This window comes from Benincasa hispida, chromosome 7 (assembly GCF_027475165.1).
Source record: "Benincasa hispida cultivar pf3 chromosome 7, pf3_genome.v1.1, whole genome shotgun sequence".
Classification (NCBI taxonomy): domain Eukaryota; kingdom Viridiplantae; phylum Streptophyta; class Magnoliopsida; order Cucurbitales; family Cucurbitaceae; genus Benincasa; species Benincasa hispida.
In genome coordinates this window covers 31,079,108-31,089,375 of record NC_143484.1, presented here as the reverse complement: position 1 = coordinate 31,089,375, position 10,268 = coordinate 31,079,108, and the positions used below count along the sequence as shown (strand labels likewise).

At 34.7% G+C, this 10,268-nt stretch overlaps 1 long non-coding RNA gene and 1 other non-coding gene across 2 annotated transcripts; both read right to left on the bottom strand.

Annotated features, from left to right (window-relative positions):
* Positions 1-380: 380 nt before the first annotated feature.
* Positions 381-1,325, bottom strand: LOC150035103 (uncharacterized). Its single transcript, XR_016530558.1, has 2 exons — positions 719-1,325; positions 381-634 (listed from the first exon to the last, which is right to left on the bottom strand). It is a non-coding gene; the product is annotated as an uncharacterized LOC150035103 (long non-coding RNA).
* A 6,173-nt stretch (positions 1,326-7,498) lies between these two features.
* Positions 7,499-7,601, bottom strand: LOC120082308 (small nucleolar RNA R71). The gene has a single exon (XR_005483139.1). It is a non-coding gene; the product is annotated as a small nucleolar RNA R71 (small nucleolar RNA).
* Positions 7,602-10,268: the final 2,667 nt, after the last annotated feature.

Below are 10,268 nucleotides of genomic sequence, written 5' to 3'. Positions count from 1 at the left end.
AACATGAACGTAAACCCGTCGACTCACGCATGTCTAGTGGCCCGTAGGCACACCATAAAAAATAACATGAACGTAAACCTATCGGTTCACACATGTCTAGTGACCCGTAGGCTCGCCGTCAAACATGAAAAATAACATGAACATAAACCTGTCGGCTCACGCATGTCTAGGGGCTCGTAGGCATAGCGTCAAACATGAAACATGAAAAAAAAAATAACATGAACGTAAACTTGTCGGCTCATGCATGTCTAGCAGCCTAGGCACACTGTCAAACATGAAACTAGACCTGTCGGTCCTCTGAAATAAAACATGCATCAAGACGAGACGATAAACTGCCCTATTGGTCTATTCATGCATCACATACATAATTTCAGTACTGATTAAAAATTCGAATATGCTCATAATACTCATAACTTTCTTTTAACAAGTAAAACATAATGACAAAATCATGTTTCAAGAGTCCATTGATTAACTTTATAATTCTAGACGCACAAAGACACCGATAATAGTACCACTTACCTCAACTTGCAAAAATGCAAAATAAAATCTACTTAGAACTTCTTTAGCACACTTGAATCAACAAAAGTTGTGGCTTGGTCCAAGACAAATTCCAAACTCGATTTAATTAGCCAATCTGATCATGAATTAAATCCAAAATCATAACTTAATTTTCCTATTATTACTCTCAATCCAAAAGAATAACCATCTAACAACTTACCAAAACTTTTGCAAGAATAGGCAGTGGCGATCGGCGAACTCAATAGTGACTGACTGATAACGGCGACGGAACCCAGTCCAATGCCAACTGAAACGAGTGGTTGCACCGATCAGAAGCTAGGGCGGTCGTGCGCGGCGGCAGAAATGGGTCTGCGCGGGCTGAATGGCTTGGGTGGCGCTGTCCTGCGAACGCCAAACGGAGGAGACGGCTGCGACAGAAACCCACGTCGGCTTCAGATCCACGAACGACGGTGCGCAAAAGTGGGCGACCCGAACCGGCTGGGCGGATCCTCGACGGTGTGGTTGGAGACGCGGCCGGTTGGGGCGCTGAACGAACCGGGGAAAAAAAGGTGGCTCTTCGCGGTGACGGCGACTGGCTTGAGGAGAAAAGAAGGCCGGCGACGGTGGTAGGTGGCGGCTAGTGTTTGGGTAAAAACGGGAAGAAGAAAAGAATGGGGGGTCATGCGGCTTGAGGAGAGAGAGAAAAGAAAATCTATTTTTTTTCTTTTTTTTTTTCCTATCTTTTTCCACATGTAAACCTTTTCTCTTTTCCATTTAAAAACCAAATTCCCTATTCCTCTTTCAAAATATATATACTTTCTGTTCCCCTGGTTATTCCTCTTTCAAAATATATAAATATGACATCTATGATATTGAAAAGAAAAAAAAAACCCCACACAATTTGATGCACCACATTGATGTAGGAAACAAGAAGATATCTAACATCTCTCTGTTCCCCTGGTTATTTTGTTTTGGAAATTACATAGGAAGTGTATATTTTGGTTAACTAGTTAAAAAGCACGTACGATACATGTCGAAAGGTTTAGTTAAAATTTAAATTTTTATAGTAGAATTTGGATATTAAATAGATATATTATCATTTAGTTTGAATAATAAGCATTTCACATAAATTATAAAAAAATAAGTTATAAAACTTTATGTATTTTGTTTGAGGTTAATTTACCATGAAAATAAAATAAATTGGACATGGTTGAAAATCTTTGGAATAGAAATTTTTATGGTGAAATATAAATGTTGAATAAATATATTTTCAGTATGTGAAAATTATAAATACAATTGACCTTAATTTTTAAAATAATGGAAGACATAGAAATGAAAAAAAAATGGATGGATTGAACTAAAATACATATGATGTATTTGAAATAAAAGTTATATATTATAATTTATAAATGGGCAGCATAATAAAGTATTAAAAAATTATATTATATGTTCTTAAAATTAAAAGAATGAAACAAAGGAATGATTTAGATATAAAATCTTGTTTCATTTGGAAAAAAAAAAGTTTGAACATTCATAAAATCAGAAGGAGAACTCCAAATAGTTTTTGAGTTATATTTATGTACATTTTCAAATATGTTATTGATAAATGATTATATCTTCCTAACATTAAAAAATAGAATTGTTTAGATTTTTCAATATTTAATGATATCACCATCAAATTACTTGAAGAAAAAGCCTAATAATTAAAGAGAGATACACAAAATAATATATTTAAAAAAAAACTTACTAGCGTTCCAAAATTTATATGAAAATAAAAAAAATTGTAAAATTATTGATTTCATATAAAAATTGTAAAATTATTGATTGTATTTTGAAATTACATCCGAAGAAAACATCATAATATTTAAAGAGATGACAAACAATACTTAAAAAAATAAAAGAAATGAAATACCTTATTTGATAATATGTTTGTTACTTTCAAATCTCTTGAAATAAAATCCTAGTGATTAAAGAGAGACATATAAAACAAATCTAAAAAAGAGAAAAATCAAGATGAAGTATCTTATTTGATGATACATTCGGTCAAATCTCTTGAAATGAAAACTCTAGTGATTAAAGTGAGGAATGCAGAACAAATCTAGAAAAAAAAACTATAGATGATAAACCTTATTTGATGATTGTATGTTTTCTCTATCTTCCAAATGCACAGGGTGGATGGTTGTGTTATACATTTTTCGCAGAAGAAATAATTGACTGAGAAATTGTGTTTGTTGGCTTGCCAAGGGTTGAGAGTAAAATGAGGGGCAAAATGGAGAGAAAAGATTCTCCCTCGTTGTCCCTTTTAATATAACTAGTCAAGAAATATGTGTAATGCACGTGAATCTTGTAGTTTTAATTAAACATGGTAAAAAATAGTAGGTTTTAGCATGTGACAAATAAATATTATATATAGTTTCATTTTAATTCCCATTACCTATATCTTTTGAAAAGTAAAACATCAAACCATTTTTTTTTTATTTACGAAATTCTAATTTTGACATTTATGTAAAATATTTGTTGTATGAAAAAAAAATATATATTATATTTTCATTTTCTAAATGATGAATATCTTTTTTATCTTATTAAAAAAATATGTTTGTTTTGCTACTTTAAAATTTCTCATAAAATTTCTCTCAAAGTGTTTTTTATTTTTATTTTATGACTTGAGAGGACATTAACAGTTTTTTAATATAAGTTATAAATCTTTATAAATCTCATTAACACAACACACCTAGAAATTAATAAATTACGAGATTATATTATTTTTTGTAAGTTTAAAGAAAATTTACAAAGGGATCGTTTGTGTACATAATTGTTATAAGCATAACAAAAAAACCATAGTATTTCAAGTAACTACACTTTTGATGTGCATTTTATCAAATACTTTTCGGGCATCAAATCTACGAAAATCTCCAAAAACAAATTCCAAATGCATTGCAATATTTAGAATCATTATGAAATTCACCAAGATTATGTAATCTCCTAAAAAAGAAAAAAGAAGGAATAATTATATAAAAAAATGAAAAATAGCAAAGTTTGCTTTTAAAATGGAGATTTATTTTTAATTAAACTAAGAATTAGATTACTAAGAGAATTTATGGGCATGAAATAATTTTACACTCTCAAGTCTCAAATGTATGAGTTTGGATAATCAGTTACTTGGAAAGTTTGATTAGCATTCTTTTACATTATGAGAATTTAGTCACCATTATCGTCGATGATCTGAAAATTAAATATGTTCTCTTCGTGAATGTGAACAGTCATAATGAAGTTGAAGGAGTTATAAATATATTGAATCGTGAGATAACAATTACACGAAAGTCTGGACTAATAATAGAATCGTTAATAACTAACCACCAAATCTAGGAGAATATTATAATCATTTGTTTAAAAACTAAGGGCAATTTGGGGAAGTAAAAATTCTCCTACTTCTCCGATTTTAATATAGTAGAGATATAGATATAGATTTTATGGTTGTATTCTTCTTTGTGAAATTTATTTATATTTTAAATAACAAGTTTATGTGTTACACATCTCTCAATGGTCTAATAATCCATATTCACCTTAAAATAACTAAAAAAAATCCTATTCACCAATTTTTATTTCTAACACAGAAAGAAAAAAAAATTTTTAAATCACATTTTATCTTTAATAATCTCTATTCGCCTTAAATAAAAGGACTTTTATGAAAAAAAATCACATTTTACCACATTCAAATCAAGATTTTTTTTATAAAAAGAACCACATTTTATTTTTACCAATTCCTATTTATTTTATTGTGTTTTATATCATAAGACTCTTATTTCAACTTATACATATACATTTCATTTTTAATCTTATGAAACACGTGCAATGCATATAGTTCCAACTAGTACACAAAAAAGAAAAAAGAAGAAAGAGACACATTGAGAATTTTGATCATAACTTTAAGACAACCCATGAGAAAAACTGAACTAAATATGTATATTACCAAATTTGTAGCGTATAAAATTTGTTGATCTTTTTTGTCATTCAAAAATTTTATCTTTGTAATAAAACATACTAAAAAAAATCCCGAAAAATGTGTCAAATGACATGTCTAACATTACTATTAATATTGTTACAAATGGGTGGATTCAACACAAGAGTGTAATATTTTTTATTTGAAATATCATCCAAAAGACCAATGATATCACTCAAAAGAAAATTATAAAACCAATTATTTTCACACAAAAAAACCAAATATACTTACAAAGGGTTGATTTTCATTAAAATTAATAGTCTTCATAGTGCTTGATTTTTCTTTAAGAATATGTTAACTTAACATCATCAATATATATATGTGAAGACTTTGACTTCTAAAATTTCTATCGATGTCATGGGACACATTTAAAAATTCATTAATTTATTATACTCTTTCAAAATGAGGCAAATAATTGAGGAAGATTGAAGCAATTAAATAATTAGACTCTTTAATTATTGTTGTTGTGAAAAGACGTGATGGGTAAAACATGAAATAAACCTATTTCTAGGCAAAAGCAACAGCAAAGACAGAAATTTTTGCCTACACATCCATGCAAATCCTTGCACAATGAAATAATGAAAAAAATATATATTTTTGGTCTCTAGTTTTTTTTTTTTTTTTTTTTAAATATCTCTAAATTTTGAAACCTTTTTTTAAAATTTTTTTAATTTAAGACAATAATTAATAAGAAAAATCCAAACAACTACAAAAGAACATCACTATATATAATTGATAACTTGTAGAAATACAAGTTATTTTTGCTCTTAAGTTGAAACAACTAAGGTTTTTAATGATAAATTCTCCTCATTTTTAGAAGAAACGCATGGAATTACTCAAACATTAGCAAACTCATGCAAAAGAAGTTTTATTACTAAATATTGTGCCGCTAACGCATTGTATTGCAGGATTTTTACAAGAAGTTAATGCATAATCAAGAAGTGTCACAGGCAAAAGTTCTAACGCAAGGGCCATGCGACGAAGGGAGTTTAATGCAGAGAAGATTCATTGATCCGGGCTGATTGTGTCACATCACCACTTGCAAATATGGACACCTGCAGCAGGCGGCATCTGAAAAGCTTCCGAGTGTCAGGCGACTGACCAGGGCATGGACTTTAATGCTGCCCATCACCAAGTGGACATGACCAATGCCTATAAATAGATGAAGTCCCTCCAGAGTTCGCATAGATACACAGAAATTTATCAAGATTCTCACTCTCTGTAATAGTGTAATCATAGTTGTAGTTATTTAGAAGATGTGTTGTGGTGCCAAGACGATCAGAAGGGTTGATAACCACCACCATCGTCGATCAGGGAGGGGAGGAAGTCAAGCTTGAGAAATACACTTCGTCCAACTCCTATACAAATGATTGTACACAATAGAATTAAGCCAAAGAGATACAAGAGATTGTACTCTGCGGCTTGACTCAGTTCCTTTCATCTCATTTATCGCTTTCATTTCATTTGATTGAATGTTGCTTTTGTAAAGACAATTTGCTTCTTTATAAATTCATATATTTGATCCATCAAACTTGCCATTGTTTATTTCTTGTTTATGTTGAATGCATTTATACTTCATGCAAAATCTCATCTCAAACGCTTAAGCCGACTTGATCAATTGGTGAAAACATCCTTAGCTTAGATTATTCGAAAGAATAGATAAGCCAGCATCAAGTAGGATGCCTAGTACATCTAGAGATAGACTTACTGGTGTCTATTGCATTCTGTGTTAGACGCATGCATCCTAGAGATAGGTTTTGTATGTTATTCGCATTGAGAAGTGTTGAATAAAGTTTAACACATAAACAAAGATAAGAAAATTAGCCCATCTCATCCACATCACACTCTGGTTTGTGTATACTCATCTTAGACCGACACATACCACTTACATTAAAATCTATTTTCGCATGATCCATTACTCACTACTCAACTCTTTTGTATCTTCTGGCACAAGCACAACACTTTAGTGTAAATAACATATTTCTCTCATACATTTAGGAAACCCCTACAATAGCTACAATGCAAGGTCTGTGTTAGTTTAACTGAATCCCTGAGTTCGACCCTGGACTTACCAGGAACCTAAATTGGATTTATACTTGGGTCTGGTTTAGGAAAACTTGAACGTCAATAGTGGAGTGTTGTGCGTTCTGTTGCATATCTCTAACACACCAACGCATTACAATTACATAAACGCATCAAAGCATCAATGCATCATTTATACTTAGAATTTATTCTTCCAATTTATTTTATACAATACATTCATAGCACGAATCACGATAGCAACGAACAAGTTTTTGGCGCCATTGCCGGGGATTCAGAAACAAGACTAACTAGAAATTTCGTTTGTATCTTTTGTAGGAACACTTCAGTCGAGAGAGTATTATAAGTTAAGCCTAAGCTTGTGAATATTTATGAGCAGGGAGAGCACTCCTGAACTCATATACGACCCCAAGATTGAAAGGACCTTCCGACGTAGAAATCGATCTAATAGTCGTCGAAGGTTGAGGCAGTAATTTCTCAGACAACAGAACAGGAAACAAGCAATGGCAGACAATCAGGCAAATCAGAACTTAGATCAGCAACTAGCTCATGCTGCACAAAATTCGATCCTAATGGCAAATAGCAGCACACATCCCATGAGGGAGTACACGTCCCTTGTACTATAAGATTTCTCTCCAGGAATCATATACCCAACACCAGATGGGACGAGGTTCGAGATGAAATCTGTAATATTTCAAATGCTTCAGACTACTGGACAATTTGGGGGTTGTCGTGGTGAAGATCCTCATGCTCACATGAAGCGTTTCCTGGAAACGTGTAACTCATTTGTGATTCCTAAAATCACCCCAGAGGCGATAAGGCTGTCTTTGTTCCCCTATTCTCTGTGTGATGACACAAAACAATGGGTGAGCTCATTGGAGCCTGGTGAAATCACCACCTGGGAGAAGTTGGTGGAGAAATTTATGCAAAAATACTTCCCACCTACCACCAACGCGATGAGGTGTCGAGAGATTATGAACTTTGAACAAGAAGAAGTTGAGACCTTAAGTGCCGCATGGGAGCGTTTTACGGGATTGGTCAAAAATTGCCCAAACCATGGACTAACACTAACTATCCAAATGGAGACTTTTTATGGTGGATTGAATAGAGCATCGCAGATGGCAGCAGACGCAGTGGCAGCTGGTGGAATTATGGATAAATTTTACTATGAGGCTAAGGAGATATTAGACCGCATTGCTAAACACAACATGGAATGGGTGGACGATACGTATGATGGAAGAGCTGACAGGAAGAAGAGATCTTAGAATGTTAATTTTATAGATTCCAACGCAATAGCCACACTTTCTGCACAAGTGGCTACGATGACCGACCTTTTGCAGAACATAACGCTAGGGAACGCATCAAATCAGTAGAAAGTGAATCAGGTAGAAGCGTTTGGGTAGCCCATGGTTAGTTGTGTGGGCTGTGGAGATCCTCACTCCTATGCGGATTGCCCACAAAATTCTCAGTCAATATATTTCATTAAAAACAACCCATTTTCCAATACATATAATCTTGGATGGAGAAACCATCCAAATTTTTCTTGGATAGGAGGAAATCAATAGGAGCACCACCCAGGGGCGAATCAACAGCAAAGGCATGGACCGCCACCTACATTTCAACCAACGCATCAACCACATCAACAACCCTTTAATAGAGGAGGATAGGCGTCGAGCTCAGGATCTCTACTTGAGAACCTATTAAAAGAGTACATAGCCCAAAATGACGCATTGTTGAAAAGCCAGGCATCGTCTATCAAAAACCTGGAAATCCAAGTAGGGCAGATAGCGAGTGAGTTGAAAAATAGGTAGCCTGGAGTTCTACCTAGTAACACTGAAACACCTAGGAATAACAATGGGAAGGAGCAATGTCACGCGGTGACGTTGCGAAGTGGAAAAGCTCTTAAAGAAAGAAGAATGAATCCAAAAAACAACAATCCTTCAAAAGAACGCATCACACATTCAATGGATCAAGAAGAAAGAACACCTGAGGCTACAAGATATTTAGAACCCAGTACGTCTAACGCAGGAAAACCTGCGGTGCCGATGAATACACCATTCCCTAGATGTCTGATGCAGAAGAATGATGAACAACAATTCAAGCACTTTCTTGAGCTCCTGAGGAAATTACATATCAACATTCCACTTATAGAGGCCTTGGAGCAAATGCCAAAATATGTAAAATTTTTTAAGGATATTTTGACGAAGAAAAGAAGAGTCAGCGAAACAGAAGTATTCGTGCTAACGCAGGAGTGTAACGCGTTAGTAAGCAACAGTCTACCCAAGAAGCAAAAGGACCCTAGGAGCTTCACTATCCCTTGCTCGATAGGAGGGTTGGATGTGGGACATGCGTTGTGCGATTTGGGAGCCAGTATTAATCTCATGCCACTCTCAATCTTTAAGAAACTGGGAATTGGCTAAGCACAACCCACTTCTGTTACTCTTCAGCTCGCTGACAGAACTATTAAGTACCCTGAAAGAAAGATTGGAGACGTTCTGGTAAAGGTTGACAACTTTATATTCCCAGCAGATTTTATCATCCTGGACTATGAAGCAGATAGGGAGGTACCAATTATCCTTGGACGCCTCTTCTTAGCTATTGGGAAAGTTTTAATTGACGTGCATAAAGAAGAATTAACTATGCACGTAGACAATCAAGAGGTGAAGTTTAATGTATTAAACGAATTAAAGTTCCCAGACAATGAAGATTATCAACTGAACAGTATAGAGTTGCCTGAAGAAGAGAACCATGTATGCGAGGTCCTTGCGTTAGAGGAAAACCTGAAAGAATCAGAGCCGCTAAGTCTGAATGAGCGGCGGACAAAACCAACGCGTCCATCACTTGAGGAACCATCAGAACTTGAGTTGAAACCGTTACTTAGTCACTTGAAATATGCCTTCCTTGGAACAAACAAAACTTTACCTGTGATCATTTCTGCAAATCTTATTGAGCCTAACGAGCACTCTCTCTTGCAGATGCTGAAAAAGCACATGCATGCAATAGGTTGAACGCTAGTGGATATCTGTGGCATCAGCCCTTCTTATTGCATGCATAAGATCAGGCTAGAAGAAGAGAAGTAGGAATCGATTGAGCCTCAAAGAAGGCTGAACCCCATAATGAAAGAAGTGGTCAAGAAGGAAATTTTAAAATGGTTGGACGCGGGGGTCATCTATCCTATATCCGACAGGAGTTGGGTAAGCCCAGTCCAATGCATTCCCAAGAAAGGGGGAACGACTGTGATAGTAAATAGCAATAATGAACTCATACCTTCGAGGACTGTCACGGGCTGGTGCATCTATATAGAATACAGGAAGCTCAATGCGGAAACTAAGAAAGACCACTTCCCCCTTCCTTTCATTGACCAAATGCTTGATAGACTTGCTGGCAAAGAATTTTATTGCTTTCTTGATGGATACTCTGGTTATAACCAGATTTTGATTGACCCAGAAGATCAGAAGAAGACAACATTTACCTGTCCCTTTGGAACATTTGCATTCAGACGCATGCCCTTTGGGCTGTGTAACGTACCTGGAACATTTCAAAGGTGTATGATGGCGATCTTCTATGACTTCTTAGAAAAGACCGTTGAAGTCTTCATGGACGATTTCTCAGTCTTTGGAGACTCATTCCAATCATGCCTAGATAATTTGGCCGTCGTTTTCGCTCGATGCGAGGAAACAAACCTTGTGCTGAATTGGGAAAAATGTCACTTCATGGTGACTAAAGGAAT